We start from the raw sequence: 17,227 nt of genomic DNA on the forward strand, positions 1-17,227 counted from the left end.
CCAACTCATGCCTGAAGTAGCACACTTCCCTGGAGAGGATGTGCAGTAATTGTGGGGCAGCTACAGACTTGGTGGAAGCAGAGATTGATGAGAGTGAAGGCAGTTTATTGACACAGATCTTTAGAGCCCAGGAATGGAATGTTTTCTGTGGGTAATATTAATAGATTAATTAAAGAAAAGAAAGATTTTGGCACATTGGCCTTCATAAATGAATGTGTTTGGTTACAGGAGATGGGATGGTATAAGATATTAAGATGTTCTAAATTGGATAAGACTAGTTTGGATTATTCTGTGTATTTGGGTGTCACCTACCTGTAGGCAAGATGTAGACAAGGTTGAAATAGTGCAGGGAAAATTTGCAAGCTGTTGCCTGGTCTGGAGGACCTGTGTTATAAGGAAAATTTAGAATTTAGAATGCAGAAGACTGAGAGGAGATTTTTTTGATTGAGTTACACAAAATACAAATTGATGAGGGGTAAATGCAAGCTGGCTTTTTCCAGTGATGGAAGGAGGCAGTTTAAATGATTGGGTATGGACTAGATGGGCCGAATAGCCTGCTTTCTGTGCTGTACTTCTCAAATTACCCAAGGGTGGTAACATTCAATCCAGTGCACAAACATCTTCACTTCATTAAAGTGTTGGCCGATCTGTATAAGTAGGAATATCAGTGAACATTTTATCTCTAACTAATTAATTTGATTCCAATTAATTAAAGAGGATTCAGGAGCACACAGCAGCTGACAGTGTCTATCCCTTTGTCGCTTGTTTCTATAATGGGATAGACACCGCAAAATGAGGCACACCAGCTGGCACAACGTTTCACAGTGCCAGAGATCACTGATCGAGTTTCAGTTCCCACTGTTGTCTGTACGTTCTTCCATTCTCCCTGTGACCATGTGGGTTTCCTCTGGGTGCTCTGGTTTCCTCCCACATTCCAAAGATGTACGGGTTAGGGTGAGTAAATTGTGGTTGCTATGTTGGTGACTCTTTTGGGGTTCCCCAGCACATCCTTGGACTGTGTTGGTCTTTGACATATTTCACTCTATGTAAAGCTCATCTTTAAATAGGATTTTATCTTTATTTGGAAAAAAAAGTATCATAAAAGGCTGAAGTGGACAAATAAGGGCAACAAGTTAGTAGCAAGGAGACGAAGAGAGAAAGACTGGAAATGGATTTGAGTTTATTATTGTCACAGGTACTGAGATACGATGAAAAACTTGTCTTGCAGACTGTCGGTACTGGGACTTCCTTACTGTAAAAGGACAAATTGGATAGAGTTTGTTAAATGTGACTTGGTCCAACCAAGCAGAGTTCACTGCCAAGAAGGCCCACCAGCGCCTTTACTTCCTGAGCAAACTAAAGAAATTTGGCCTGTCCCCCAAAACCCTTACTAATTTTTATAGATGCACTGTAGAAAGCATTCTTCGAGGGTGCATCACAACTTGGTATGGAAGTTATCCTGTCCAAGACCGAAAGAAGCTGCAGAAGATCGTGAACACGGCGCAGCACATCACACAAACCAATCTTCCGTCCGTGGACTCACTTTACACCGCACGCTGTCGGAGCAGTGCTGCCAGGATGGTCAAGGACACGACTCACCCAGCCAACACACCTTTCATCCCTCTTCCCTCCGGGAGAAGGCTCAGGAGCTTGAAGACTCGTACGGCCAGATTTGGGAACAGCTTCTTTCCAACTGTGATAAGACTGCTGAACGGATCCTGACCCGGATCTGGGCCGTACCCTCCAAATATCCGGACCTGCTGCTCGGTTTTTTTGCACCACCTTACTTCCCATTTTTCTATTTTCTATTTATGATTTATAATTTAAATTTTTACTATTTACTATCGATTTGTACTCCATGGAGCGCGAAGCGCAGAATCAAATAGCGCTGTGATGATTGTACGCTCTCGTGTCAATTGTTTGGCGACAATAAAGTAAAATGTGTTCAGGAAAATGTTGGGGGTATTTAAAGCGGACTTTGATAGGTTCTTGATTAGTAAGGGTGTCAAACGTTGCAGTGTTTGTGGGGTTGAGCCGTGACTGAACAGCAGAGCAGACTCGGTGGGCCGAATTGCCTAATTCTGCTCTGACGTCTCAGGGTCAAAAGTGTGACACCTAAGTAGTTTTGTGTGAAGGTAGGAGAACTGTGCCGGGAATGTGGAGGGAGAAAAGCAAAGGAAAGCAACGAGCAGAGAAACGCGGCAGTAGGAGGCGCCAATGAACCGCGGTCAGCGCACCTCCTCGCCGCTCCTCAAAACCCAGCGCCACTGAGAGGGGGCTCAGGACTCGAGCAGCACCCACCCGCCCCTCGCCTGCAACCTCCCACCTGGCGCTTGAGCAAGCGATCCCAGTGGCAATGTGAGCACTCAGCATGAATCATTGCTTGGAACCTCCTCCGCACGCCGCTTTGAACCCCGGCCTTGTCTCCACCCCCGCCGCCCTCTCCGCGCACGGCTGGGCCGGAGGAAGCGAGCGGACAGCCGCTGACTCCGCGGCTGGCACAGCGACAGGTGCGGAGAGGGTTGTCGAGAACTGGTCAGGGGGCCAGAGGGGAGAGAGAGAGAACTTCAGTGAGTGTGCAGAGCTCTGTTAAATGGAAAACAGTGTGTGGAAGTTTAAAAACCATCATTTTTAGCAGGAAAATATTTTTTAATAGGCAGACTGCAGAGCCCTGAGATGGAAAAGCATTTCAGAATCGGGTGCTTTATCATTGGAATTAGTTATCATTGTCACAGTGAAAAGCTTGTCTTGCATACTGTTCATACGATTAATTCATCACACAGAGCATCCAGGGAGAGCAGGCTAAAGCATAACAATACAGAATAAAGAAAAAGCGCAGATAAACAATAAGGTGCAATATCATAACTGGGTAGATTGTAGGGCAAGAGTCCATCTTATTGTACCAGGGAACCTTGATACCCCTCTACAGATGCTGAACCATTTTGTTCCCCCTTGTTCTATTCGACCTGCTGCTTATTGACTGATGTAAAGATTGCACATGAGGATGATCAAATGTTCCGGTACAGCCATGGGCCCTAATGTGATCCATAGTTTGTCATGATCGACACAGCCAAAGGCCTTGCTGGAGTTCATACAGCACGTATAGACGTCCTTCCGGTATTCTTTTGTCTTCTCGAGAATCCATCTCACATCTACAATGATGTCTCTTGATCACCTTCCTTCCCTGAAACCTGCTTGCGCTTCAGGAAGCTCCTGCTCTAAATAAGGTTGAAGTCTTTTCTGAATGATCTTCAGTAAAATCTTACTGGCGTGAGGAATGAGGGTGATTGTATGATAATTTCCACACTGTCAGATCACTTTGGTTAAAAGCGTGGATTTCCTCTGTCACTTGGCCATGACATTGTCTTCCAAGATCAGCTGATAGACAAAGAGATTGAGGCGTGAGATATGTTGGCAGAATTATTAATAACCTGCATTATGCCGATGACACAACAATACTGGCTGGAGTCGAAAAAGACCTGAAGCAACTGCTAACCAACATCAAGGAACATTCAACTGACATTTTCAACTTACTTGGATCAATGATTAACACTGAAGCGGTAAGCAGCCAAGAAATCCGATGAAGAATCACCCATGAAGGATTTAGAGAAGATCCTTGGGGACAGGGATCTATCTCTACGTACAAAGATTCCACTTGTGCAGGTGATGGTGTCTCAACAACGTTGTATGATGTGAAAGTTGGAAGGTAAAGAAGGATAGGAAGTGTTTGATGTCTTTGAACTGTGGTGCTGGAGAAAAATACTTCACATCTTGTGGACCTCTCATAGAACAAACAATCAGTCCCCAGCGAGATCAAAACCAAGTCTCTCTCTCTGGAGGCTCAAATGACAAGTCTCTGCCTATCGTACTTTGGGCACATCATGCAAAGAAACAGCTCCCTGGAAAAGGGTATCATGCTCGGGAAGGTGGAAAGACAACAGAAGAGTGGAGGGTTACCAATCAGATAGATGGACACAGTAAGGATAGCTATGAACACAACATTATCTACAATGAGCCTTTGCAAGGATCAAAACTCATTTAGGGCAACTATCCATAGGGTCACCATGAGTCGATAATGACTCGATGGCACTTAACAACATCAACAACAGCAGGGTAGAAGCTATCCTTGAACCTGGTGGGATACGCTTTTAGACTTTTGTACTATCTGCCTAGTGGGAGAGGGGAGAGGAGAGAATGCCTGGGGTGGCTGGGGTCTTTCATTATGCTGGCTGTTTTACTGAGGGTCCATTTTCTCACTGAATATGACATGGAATTTGTTGTTTCATGACAGCAGTACAATGCAAAACAAAGAAGTTACAATAAGTTACAAAAATAAGTAAGTAGTGCAAAAGAAAGATAGCGAGGCAGTGTTCATGGGCTCACAGTCTTCTCAGAAATCTGAAGGCAGAGGGGGAGAAACTCTTCCTAAAATGTTGAGTGTGTGTCTTCAGGCTCCAGTCCCTCCTCCTCAAATTGTAAACGGCTAGCATGTTGGTACTGTAAGTGATGAAGAAAGCTGACACTGTTGTGAGAGGGATTGAATATAAAAGGGAGAGATTAGATACAGCATTGCTGAGATCTTTACAGATCAATCTGTAAATATTGTTCTTCTTATTTAAGTTATTAATGTACTGGAAACATTTCTGAGAAGATTTACTGGGCCCAGAGCTGGTTTGGGTATCCAGTCTTTATGAGTTTAAAGATACAAGAGGATTAAAAGATTAAGGAGTTTGAGGAGATTTGGTTTGTCACCTAAAACACCGGAAAACTTCTACAGACGTACCATGGAAAGCATTCTGACTGGCTGCAACACCTTCAGGTATGGGGGAAGGGGAGGGCTACTGCACAGGATCGAAGAAAACTGCAGAGTGAAAAAAATTACTCAGCTCCATCTTGGGTATTAGCCTCTGTAGTATCCAAGACATCTTCAAAGAACGGTGCCTCAGAAAGGCGGCGTCCATTATTAAGGACTCCCACCAGCCAGGACATGCCCTCTTCTCATTGTTACCATTGGGAAGGAGGTACAGAAGCCTGAAGGCACACACTGAACGATTCAGGAACAGCAAACATGAGGGAATCTGCAGATGCTGGAATTTCAAGCAACACACATAAAAGTTGCTGGTGAACGCAGCAGGCCAGGCAGCATCTCTAGGAAGAGGTACAGTCGATGTTTCGGGCCAAGACCCTTCATCAGGACTAACTGAAAGAAGAGATAGTAAGAGATTTGAAAGTGGAAGGGGGAGGGGAGATCCGAAATGATAGGAGAAGACAGGAGGGGGAGGGATGGAGCCAAGAGCTGGACAGGTGATTGGCAAAAGGGATATGAGAGGATCATGGGACAGGAGACCCAGGGAAAAAGAAAAGGGGGAGGGGGGGAAAACCCAGAGGATGGGCAAGGGGTATAGTGAGGGGAATAGAGGGAGAAAAAGGAGAGAGAAAAAGAATGTGTGTATATAAACAAATAATGGATGGGGTATGAGGGGGAGGTGGGGCATTCTGATATGTCTATCCCACGTCCCATTCCCATTCTGGTATGTCTATTAAAGCAGGATCTCCCAGTGGCCACACATTTTAATTCCACGTCCCATTCCCATTCCGATATGTCTATCCATGGCCTCCTCTACTGTAAAGATGAAGCCACACTCAGGTAGGAAAAATATATAATATATAGGTATTATATATTCCTATATAATAATAGGAATTATTATATATAATTCCTATATATAAGGAATTACATAGGATAATATATAATCCTCCATCCCTCCCTGTCCGTCCTTGGCCACTCAGATGCAGAAAGATCCTTCATTGCTGTTTCCGTAACAGTTTTGTTTGACCACTCAGCGTTGTTAGCTCCAAGCCGAACCCCCAAACCTGAGGGATGGGTGGACCACTCTTAGTCTGACCTCTACCCTTTGACCTGTCTGGTACGGGTGACCCTAAAGCCCTGACTCCAGCCAACATTGCTCTCCGGGTCATTGAGGCACACAACCCTCTAAACCACAAGTATGTTTTGCTCTTGAAGAATATATATTTGTACTTATTTGTTTGTTTATTTGCAATTTGTCTTCTTTTGCATGTTGTTTACCGTTCTTATGCCATGTGTAATTTTTCATTGATTCTATTAGATTCCTCGTTCTACCATGAATGCCAGCAAGAAAATGAATCCCAGGGTTGTAAGTGGTGACATGTATGAACTTTGCTAATAAATTTACTTTGAACTTTGAGATTAATCCTGTTCCCAATTAACATATTCATAGCTCCATAACCTTTGATTCATCTAATATTGAAAATCCACTCAAACACTTTAGTTTCCTCAGACTTTCAGGGTTAATAATTTCAAAAAAATCATCGCCAACTGAGTGAAGAAATGTACCTTCATTTCACATCTAAATAGCTTACCTTTAATTCTGAGATTGTGATTCTGGATTTTCAGCTCTATAGACGGGAAGCATCATCCCCTTTGTGAGGTTTAGTTTTCATGTTGTGTGTCACAATGAGGCCACTTCTCATTTTCCTGCGGCCCAAAGGATAGAGACCTAGCCTGCTTAATTTCTTTACATATGGCGGCCTCATCACCCTTAGAACTAATCTGTTAAATCCTTACTACACTCACTGAATAGTAAGTTTGACCACAAACACGAGGAAATCTGCAGATGCTGGAAATTCAAGCAACACACATCAAAGTTGCTGGTGAACGCAGCAGGCCAGGCAGCATCTCTAGGAAGAGGTACAGTCGACGTTTCGGGCCGAGACCCTTCTTTGTTTTAGTTGGGTGAGGTGAGTGAGGATGTGTGTTGGTCACAGTTGGCCATGGGTGTTGTGCTCTAGCTGTGTAGATACACAAGCCCGGACAGTGTGATACGGAGAGCTAGCTGCTGCCCATGTAGCACGCTCCCCCTCCCCACTCATCTGATGAATACAAAGGAATGGTAGAGACTAATACAGTTTGGTATCAGCAGTGTCCCAGGAGTTGCCAGTCAGCATTGAACTCAATGTAGGACTGCTTTAGGGACTCCAGCTCCAGATTTTTCCCTCGGGGTTTACTCCCGAAGCCTTCTCCATGAATGGGTATAGCCGCAAGACAGCGGAGGTTTGAGGTCAGAGTTTTCCTTCTCCGAGATGAGCTGCCAACGAGCCCCATCTGTGTTAATTATACAGAACAAAGAACAGTACAACACAGTGTGCTGGTGCATTGGCCCAGGACATTGTGCCAACCTTTATTAATCTATTCCATGATCAATCTAACTCTTGCCCCCCCACACAGCCCGTAACCCTCCATTGACATCTTCCCAACCTCCCGTCACTCACCATTATGTGAACGTCCTGTGGTATTGGGCACTGCTGCCCTGTGAAAATGGTGCTGGCTGCTCATAACCTTGTACACCTCTGTCAACTTGTCTCTTGTCCTCCTTCACTGCAAAGGGAAAAGCCCTGGCTCACTTATCCCACTTTCCTCCTAAGACGTGCTCTCTAATCCAGGCAGCATCTTGATTAATCTGCTCTGCACCCTTTCTAAAGCTTCCACACCCTTCTGTAATGAGGTGCCCTGAACGACACACCATATTCCAATGTGGTCTAGCCGGTGTTTTATAGAGCTGCAACATCATGGTTCTTGAAGTCAATTCCCCGTTTGATGAAGGCCAACTCACCGTATGCCTTATTAACCAATCTATCAATCTGCGCTGCAACTTTGCAGGATCTATGAACTTGGACCCCAAGATTCCTCCATCCCACTGCACTGCTAAGAATTCTGCCATTAACCCTGTATCCTGCTTTCAGATCTGTATTCTGCCTTCAAGTTCAGACTTCTAAACTATATAACTTCACACTTTTACGTCGACTAAAACCGCATATAGTTCAGGCTTTGAGTCACCAATGTTTTGCAAAACTAGTTAAAATTTGCAAAACTTCTATCTTTACCTTCTACTCAAATCTTCTTGCAATAAAGACCAAGATGCTAATTGCCTGCTGCTGTTGGCTGTTGGATGTGTGACTTGTGTACAGAGCATCAGGTGTTCCTTCTATTGAATATTACTGGATCTTTTACCATAAAAAATTACTCAGCATTTCATTTTTCTACATCTGTTTGAAGCCTCTGAGCATCCGCTTTACTAACTTCTTCCCACTTATGCACAAGAGATTCTGCCGGTGCTGGAAATCCAAAGCAACAAGCATAAAATGGTGCAGAAACTGAGCAGGTCAGGCAGCATCTGTAGAGAGGAACGAACAGTCGATGTTTTGGACCAAGAACCTTCATCGGAACAGAAAGGAAGGGGGCAGAAGCCAGAGTAAACCAGTTAGGAGAGGGGAAACAGTACAAGTTAGAAGGTGATAGGTGAAACCAGTTGGCCGGGGGGGGGGGGTGGGGGGGGAGATAGGTGAGTGGGGGTAGGAAGGATGAAGTGAGAAGCTAGGCTGTGATAGGTGAAAACGGTAAATGGCTGATGAAGATATAATCTGATAGGAGAAGAGGGTGGTATGTGGGAGAAAGACAAGGAGGAGGGACACCAGAGAGCTGATAAGCAGGTGAGGAGGAGAAATCAATGTTCATGCCATCAGGTTGGAGGCTACCCAGTTGGAAAATGAGGCGTTGCTCCTCCAACCTGAGTGTGGCCTCAAAGTGGCTGTAGACTTGACATGTCAGAATGGGAGAGGGAAGTGGAATTAAAATGGGTGGCCATGGGTGGAGGGAAGGTGCAATTGGACTAAGCTTCTCGCTTAGCTTCTTCTCATCAGCAAATTTGGAGATTTACTGCATTTGGTTCCCTCAGCCCGATCGTGGAATCAGTTTTAATCGCAGACGATGATCTTTGTGGTCCACCTCTAGTCTAAGTACGCTGATCTGAGAAGAGCCTGTTCACTCCTCCTCTTTCTATCTATCCCACCCAATTTCACCTGCTCTAATCATTTTTAGTGACCCATCTGTGTGGGACCTTGTGAAAAGCCTCTGAAAATCCAAATGACGACAGCTGCTGCTTTGTCAATACATCTTCAAAGAACTACAAAAGTGAATTCCCTGTCACTAAACCATGATGACTCTTCAGTCATATTCTTTGATAAGTGTCTTGATATGATGGCATATATGGTCAGAGGGAGGAGAACATGGTGGCGCGACGCGGCACACGCAGCCTCTCCAGTGAAATGATATCGTATTTGTTAAATAGGGGCCATGCACAATCCTGATTTGATGGAGACGGATGTGAAAAGCACAGAGGAACATCTGGAAAAACTTCTGCAATGCCCGGTTCCCTGCTGCTGCTGCTACTGCGTGATCGAGAATCTCCAGAGGGGAAGGCCCCAAATCCTCAGCTTTCCTTGTTGCTGGCGGCCGGGGATGGGGTGGTAGCACTCGGCAGAGATGGTGCTCGGTGCTCGGTGTCGGAGGGCTGATCGAAGGCTCAAAGCTTTCGGACGGACTGAGAATTGGACTGTGGTTGGGTGCTTCCAGGATGCTGCATTGGCAAGTTTGCGGCACTGGAAGCTCATGGCAGGGAGAGTTTTCTTCCTTCTACTGTCTGCATGAGATGTTGGGACTTTTGAGAGACCTTGAGACTTTTTTTACCGTGCTCATGGCCTGTTCTTCTATCAAATAACGGTATTGCTTGTACTGTTGTAACTCTATGTTATAATTATGTGGTCTTTGTTGGTTTTTCAGTCTTGGTCTGTCTTGTGTTTCCGTGATATCATACTGGAGGAATATTGTATCATTTCTTAATGCATGCATTACTAAATGACAATAAAAGAGGACTGCGTGTCCTCATAATCTAATCTAATACTTGTTAATTATCTTTTATAATACATTAGAGCATGTTTCCTACCACGGATCTAACTTTCATTCACTGTTTTCCCTCTTCCTCATTTCTTAAGTAGCTAAATACATGGCTGCCTGCACGAACTATTTCAGAATTTTGTCGGGTGACGATCAGAAGATCCATTTTCCCAAGTCTATCTTTTTCAAAACTCTGGGAAGGAGATCCTTGAGATATATTGTTTTTATGCTTATTGTCCCATTAATATTTTTACTTGTGTCAGGCACACATTAGTCTTTTTCTTTTTGCACGCCTATGACAGCTCTTTCAATACAGATATTGCGGTCAGCATAACTGTATTGGACTGCCAGCTGGCTCTTTGTTCTGTCTGGACTCCAGACACCAAGCACAGTGTGGGGGAACCTGTAACCCTTGGGCTGAGACAGGTCAGGATGCAGCCTCATCAGTTGGTTTAGAGAGGTAGCCTAAATGTTCTTCAAAAGGCGGTGGCCCAGGAAGGCAGCATCCATCATTAAGGACAGTCACCCTCATGATATGCTCTCTCCTGATTACTATCACCAGGGAGATAAAGGAAGACGCACATTCAACATTTTAGGGACAGCTCTTCCATCAGATTTCTGAAAGGTCCATGTACCCGAGAACACTAACTCACTATTCCTCTTTCACACTATTTGTTTTATTTCTTATTGTAATTTAAAGTAACTTTTGAATGTCACAAACAAGAGAAAGTCTACAGATGCTGGAAGTCCGAGTAAGACACACTAAAAGCTGGAGGAACTCAGCAGGCCAGGCAGCCTCAATGGAAAGGACAAAGCAGTCGACGTTTCGGGCCGAGACCCTTCAGCGGGAAGGACGAGAAGTCAGAGTGAGAAGGTGGGGGGGGGGGAGGAAGGAGTACAAGGTGGCAGGTGATGGGTGAAACTGGGAGTGGGAAAGGGTGAAGTAAAGAGCTGGGAAGCTGATTGGTGAAAGAGATAAAGGGCTGGAGAAGGGGGAATCTGATAGGAGAGGGTAGAATGCCATGGAAGAAAGGGAAGAGTGAGTAGCACCAGGGGCTGGGGGGGGGGGGTTGATGAGCAGGTAAGGAGATAAGGTGAGAGAGGGAAATGGGAATGGGGAATGGTGAGGGGGGAGGTACATTTACTGGAAGTCAGAGAAATCGATGTTCATGCCATTGGGTTGGAGGCTACCCAGATGGAATATAAAATGTTGTTCCTCACACCTGACTGTGGCCTCATCATAGTGGTAGAAGAGGCCATAGACTGACATGTTAGAATAGGAATGGGAAATAGTATTAAAATGGGTGGCCACTGGGAGATCTCGCTTCTTCTGGCAGACGGAGCATAGGCACTCGGCAAAGCGGTCTCCCAATCTATACTGGGTCTCACCGATATACAGGAAGCCACACTGGGAGCACCGGATAGAGTAGTCGACCCCAACAGACTCACAGGTGAAGAGTCGCCTCACCTGGAAGGACTGTTTGGGCCCTGAATGGTAGTGATGGAGAGTGTGGGGGCAAATGTGGCACTTGTTCCACTTGCAAGGGTAAGTGCCAGGAGGGAGATCAGTGGGGAGGGACAAATTTCCAGAACTAAAGAGATGTCCTTCTTCTTCAAAGAAAGGGGCTTCCCTTCCTCCACCTACATCTCTTCCATTTCACACACATCTGCCCTCACCCCATCCTCCTGCCACATCACCAGGGATAGGGTTCCTCTTGTCCTCACCTATCCCCACTCCATCCTCCATGTCCAGCACATAATTCTCCATAACTTCCACCACCTCCAACAGGATCCCACCACCAAGCACATCTTTCCCTCCCTCCCCCCTTTCGGCTTTCTGCAGGGATCGCTCTCCATGCGACTCTCTTGTCCATTCATCCCTCCCCACTGATCTCACTCCCTCCTGGCACATCCTTGCAAGCTGAACAAGTGCCATACCTGCCCCTACACCTCCTCCCTCACTGCCATTCACAACCCCAAACAGTCCTTCCAGGGGAGACAACACTTCACCTGTGAGTCTATTGGGGAGGGGGGGGGGGTCATATACTGTATCCAGTGCTCCTGGTGTGGCCCCCCATATACCGGTGAGAACCAAAGTAGATTAGGAGACCACTTCGCCAAGCACTTACGCTCCATCCGCCAGAAAAAGTCTGCTCCATCTCCCAGGGGCCACCCATTTTAAATCCACTTCCCATTCCCATTCCAACATGTCAGTCCACAGCCTCCTTTACTGCCTCAATTTCTTGAACTTACAGTAATGTGCCCCCTTCACCATTCCCCATTCCCATTTCCCTTTCTCACTTTATCTCCTTGCTCATCACCTCCCTCTGTGTTCCTCCCCCTTCCCTTTCTTCCATGGCCTTCCTCTATCAGACTCCCCCTTCTCCAGCCCTTTATTTCTTTCACCAATCGACTTCCCAGATCTTTGCTCCACCTCTTCCTCTCCTCTCCACCCCTCCGCCTTCTTACTCTGACCTCATCTTATTTCTCCAATCCTGATGAGGGGTCTCAGCCCGAAACGCCGATTGTACTCTTTTCCTTAGATGATGCCTGGGCTGCTGAGTTCCTCCAGCATTTTGTGTGTGTTGTGAGAGAAAGAAAGAAGAGTTAAGATTGAACTTCATAATCACTGCAGATGATGTATATGATATCAAACAGCCAACTTTTTATGAAGTTTTTTTTCAAGTAGATGATGTTCTAACTCCACCTAGTAGTTTTCAGATCTACTGTAATGCGCTGTGTCTAAAATAACGATGAGTTGAAGGACAAGAGGGGATAGAGAGATAATTAATTTGGTGCTGACAACAAACTTCCCTTCAGTGTCAGCAACACAAATTAATTAGTGGTAATTTCAGAAAGGGTGAGGAGGCAGTATGGTGCACAAGTTGTTGTCTCCATCTTCAGTGCCGAGGTTAAGAGTGATGAGAGCCCCAGGTTTCAAAGTTCAAAGTAAATTTTATTACCAGAGTACAGATACGTCATCATTAACAACCCTGAGATTCACTTTCCTGCAGGAATACTCAGCAAATGTAGCAGGATCTGTGAAAGATCACCCAGAGTACAGAAAGCAACAAACTGTGCAAATGTAAATATAAATAAATAGCAATAAATAAAGAGAATTTGAGATAATGAGATAAAGAGTCCCTAAAAGTAAGATGACAAACAAGAGAAAGTCTGCAGATGCGGGAAATCCAATCAACACACACAAAATGCTGAAGGGAACTTCTTAAAAAATACTAAACGCTTTTTTAAGTATATAAAGGGTAAAAGAGAGTTGAAGGTAGATATAGGACCAATACAAAATGATGCTGGAGATATTGTAATGAGAGATGCAGAGATGGCAGAGAACTGAATGCGTATTTTGCAACAGTCTTCACAGTGCAAGATGTCTGCAGTATACCGGACATTCAAGAGTGTCAGGGAAGTGAAGATTGTGCAGTGAAAATTATGACTGAGAAGGTGCTCAGGAAGCTTAATGGTCTGAGGGTGAATAAATCTCCTGGACCTGATGGAATGCACCCTTGGGTTCTGAAGGAAGTAGCTGGAGAGATTGCAGAGGCATTAACAATGATCTTTCAAGAATTGATAGATTCTGACATTGTACCAGATGACTGGAAAATTGCAAATGTTACTCCGCTATTTAAGAAGGGTGGGAGGCAGCAGAAAGGAAACTATAGACCTGTTAGCCTGACAGCAGTTGTTGGGAAGTTATTGGAATCGATTGTTAGGGATGAGATTACGGAATACCTGGAAGCACATGACAAGATAGGCCAGAGCTAGCATGGTTTCCTGAAAGGAAGATCCTGCCTGACAAACCTACTGCAATTCTTTGAGGAAATTACAAGCAGGGTAGACAAAGGAGATGCACATGAGGCTGCTTATGAAGATAAGGGCCCATGGAATCACAAGGAAGTTACTAGCGTGGGTGCAGCATTGGCTGGTCGGCAGAAAACAGAGAGTGGGAATATTCTGGCTGGCTGCCAGTTACCAGTGGAGTTCCACAGGGCTTGGTGTTGGGACCATTACTTTTTACGATGTATGTCAATGATTTAGACTATGGTATTAAGGGATTTGTGGCTAAATTTGCCGATGATACAAAGATAGGTGGAGGAACGGGTAGTGTTGAGGAAACAGAGAGTCTGTAGAGAGACTTGGATAGTTCAGGGGAATGGGCAAAGAACTGGCAAATGAAATACAATGTTGGAAATTGTATGGTCATGCACTTTGGTGGAAGAAATAAACAGGCAGACTATTACTTAGATGGGGAGAGAATTCAAAATGCAGAGATGCAAAGAAACTTGGGAGTCCTTGTGCAAGATACTCTAAAGGTTAACCTGCAGGCTGAGTCAGTTGTGAAGAAGGCAAATGCAATGTAGGCATTCATTTCTAGAGGTATAGAATATAACAGCAGGGATGTGATGTTGAGGCTCTATAAGGCACTCATGTGACCACACTTGGAGTATTGTGTGCAGCCTTGGGCTCCTTATTTTAGAAAGAATATACTGACATTGGAGAGGGTTCAGAGAAGATTCACGAGAATGATTCCAGGAATGAAAGGGTTACCGTATGAGGAACGTCTGGCAGCTCTTGGGCTGTATTCCCTGCAGTTCAGGAGAATGAGGGGAGGGGGATCTCATAGAAACATTCCAAATGTTAAAAGGCCTGAACAGATTAGATATGATAAAGTTATTTCCCATGGTCGGGGAGTCTAGGACAAGAGGGCATGAATTCAGTATTGAAGGACCCCCATTTAGAACTGAGAGGTGGAGAAATTACTTTAGTCAGAGGGTGGCGAATCTGTGCAATTTGTTGCCACGAGCAGCTGTGGAGGCCAAGTCATTGCGTGCGTTTAAGGCAGAGATAGATAGGCTCTTGATTAGCCAGGGCATCAAACGGTATGGGGTGAAGACAGAGGAGTGGGGATACTGGAAGAATCAGATCAGCCCACGATTGAATGGTGGAGCAGAGTCAATGGGCCAAATGGCCTACTTCTGCTCCTATATCTTATGGTCTAAGTGAGATCATTGGTTGTGGGAACAATTTAATGATGGGATAAGTGAGTTAAGTTATCCCCTTTTACTCAAGAGCCAGATAGTTGAGGGGTAGTAACTGTTCTTGAACCTGATGGTGCAAGTCCTGGGGCTATTGTACCTTTTACCTAATGGCAGCAGTGAGAAGAGAGCATGGCCTGGGTGATAGGGATCTCTGACGATGGATGCTGCTTACCCACGGCAACGTTTCACGTAGATGTGTTCAATGGTTGGGAGGGCTTTACTCATGATGTACTGGGCCGAATCCACTACCTTTTGTAGGATTTTCTGTTCAGACACGTTGTTGTTTCCATCTCAGGCTATGGTGCAACCAGTAAATATAGTCTCCACTACACATCTGTAGAAGTTTTAGATGTCATGTCGAATCTCCTAAGGAGGTAGAGGCACTGCTGTGCTTTCTTCACAGCTGCATTTATGCACTGGGTCCAGGACAGGTCCTCTGAAATAGAAACACTCAGGAATTTATCTCTGATCCTCAGTGAGGACTGGCCTGTGGTTTTCTGATCCTCAGTGAGGACTGGCCTGTGGTTCTCCGATCCTCAATGAGGACTCTGATCCTCAATGAGGACTGGCCTGTGGTCCTCTGATCCTCAGTGAGGACTGGCCTGTGGTTCTCCGATCCTCAATGAGGACTCTGATCCTCAATGAGGACTGGCCTGTGGTTTTCTGATCCTCAATGAGGACTGGCCCATGGTCCTCTGATCCTCAATGAGGACTGGCCTGTGGTTTTCTGATCCTCAATGAGGACTGGCCCCTGGTCCTTGGGTTTCCCTCTCCTGAAGTCTATTATCAGTTCCTTGGTTTTGCTGACATTGAGTGAGAGGTTGTTGTTGCGGCACCACTCAGCCAGGCTTTCAAGCTCCTTCCTGTGTGCTGATTCATCACCACCTTGATATAGCCCACAACAGTGGTGTCGACAGCAAACTTGAATCGGAGCTGTGCTCAGCTGCACAGCCATTGGTGCAAAGTGAGTAGAGCAGGAAGCCAAGCACGCAGCCCTAGGAGTGAACATCAGTGAACAGCCTAAAGGCAGACGTCATGATTTTAGGAGCAGATTCTTCCTTTCTGCTAATAAGGTGTATGAAATATCCATGAGCTCATGATCACTGCCTCCCTGTTCCTCTTTTGCACTGGTTATTGATTTTTTGTTTTGTGTGTACTGCGGTCTTAATGACAGCGTACATCCCAGTCAATGCCTCAGTAAAGCAGACCCCACCTGCCTCTAACAGTCTCTTCTCTCCCCTCTCCCATCGGGCAGAGGATATAAAAATCTGGAAGCACATTCCGCCAGGTTCAAGGACAGCTTTTATAAGTCTATTAATGATTCCCGAGTACGATAAGGTGGAATCTTGACCTCAGAACCTACCTTGTTATGATCCTGCACTTGATTGTTTCCCTGCAATGCACTCTCTCTGCAGCTGTTACACTTTACTCTCCATTCTTATTGTTTTACCTTTTTCCACCACAATGCACTGTGTAATGAATTGATCTGTGTGAACAGTATGCAAGGCAAGCTTTTCACGGTGACAATAATAAACCAATTCCAAAACATTAACTGGAATTCATAAAGAGATGGGGAACACGTATTTCTACCGGTTGAGGAGACTGAAGCTGTAAGTTAAAAGTTAAAGCTGCCCCGAGCCTTGTGGTCCATCAGGCCGGTGCTTATACCAGTTTCTGTGGCGTTAAGAGGAGGTTAAATATTAAATCAGAACAATATTGGTTTAAGATGGTGCCACCGAAGACATGCAACAGCTTACTGGTGGTTCAAAAGCAAAGGAATTTGACTAAGAACATTTATAACAACACTTTTTAAAAAGTAAATTGTGGTACACTTTCACCGCAAACAATGAAGAGGCAAGTGAGGGCAAAGGGAACTCAAGAGACGTGCGCTGCTGACGTTGACGCACTTGGAGCTGGAACTGTGCTGGTTGGAGTGGACGATTCGGAGGGGAGAAGACGGGATGGAGGGGTTCTGATGTCTGTCCAGCTGGCCTGACTGTGAGGTTGGATTTCTCTCAGCATTGTGCCAATTTGGAGCGGTCGAGAACGGCTTCCGCAGCAGTGAAATCCAGATCTGAAATGAACCATTGGATGGCGTGTTCCAGGCCCGGGCCCTAATGCAAGCTTTGGACAACCTCAGCGCCAGTCCAGATAGTCTGGGGCTCCTCTCTCTGCGACGCTGAGGCTGTCCTCGGCTGCTGTGCTTCATGTCTGCGAGCTCTGTGGCAATTTGCCCCGCTAAGATGATTAACTGAAAACCAAGGCTTTGGGCCTAGTCAGGGCTGCTCCGGGAATTTGGATCCAAGGACTCAATTTGGTTCGGAACGCTGTTGTTGTTGCTCGCTGCTGTTGTTGGCATGATTTGTTTTGTTTTCCTCCCCCCCCCTTTCTCTGTGGGCACTGG

This window comes from Mobula birostris, unplaced genomic scaffold (assembly GCF_030028105.1).
Source record: "Mobula birostris isolate sMobBir1 unplaced genomic scaffold, sMobBir1.hap1 scaffold_396, whole genome shotgun sequence".
NCBI lineage: Eukaryota > Metazoa > Chordata > Chondrichthyes > Myliobatiformes > Myliobatidae > Mobula > Mobula birostris.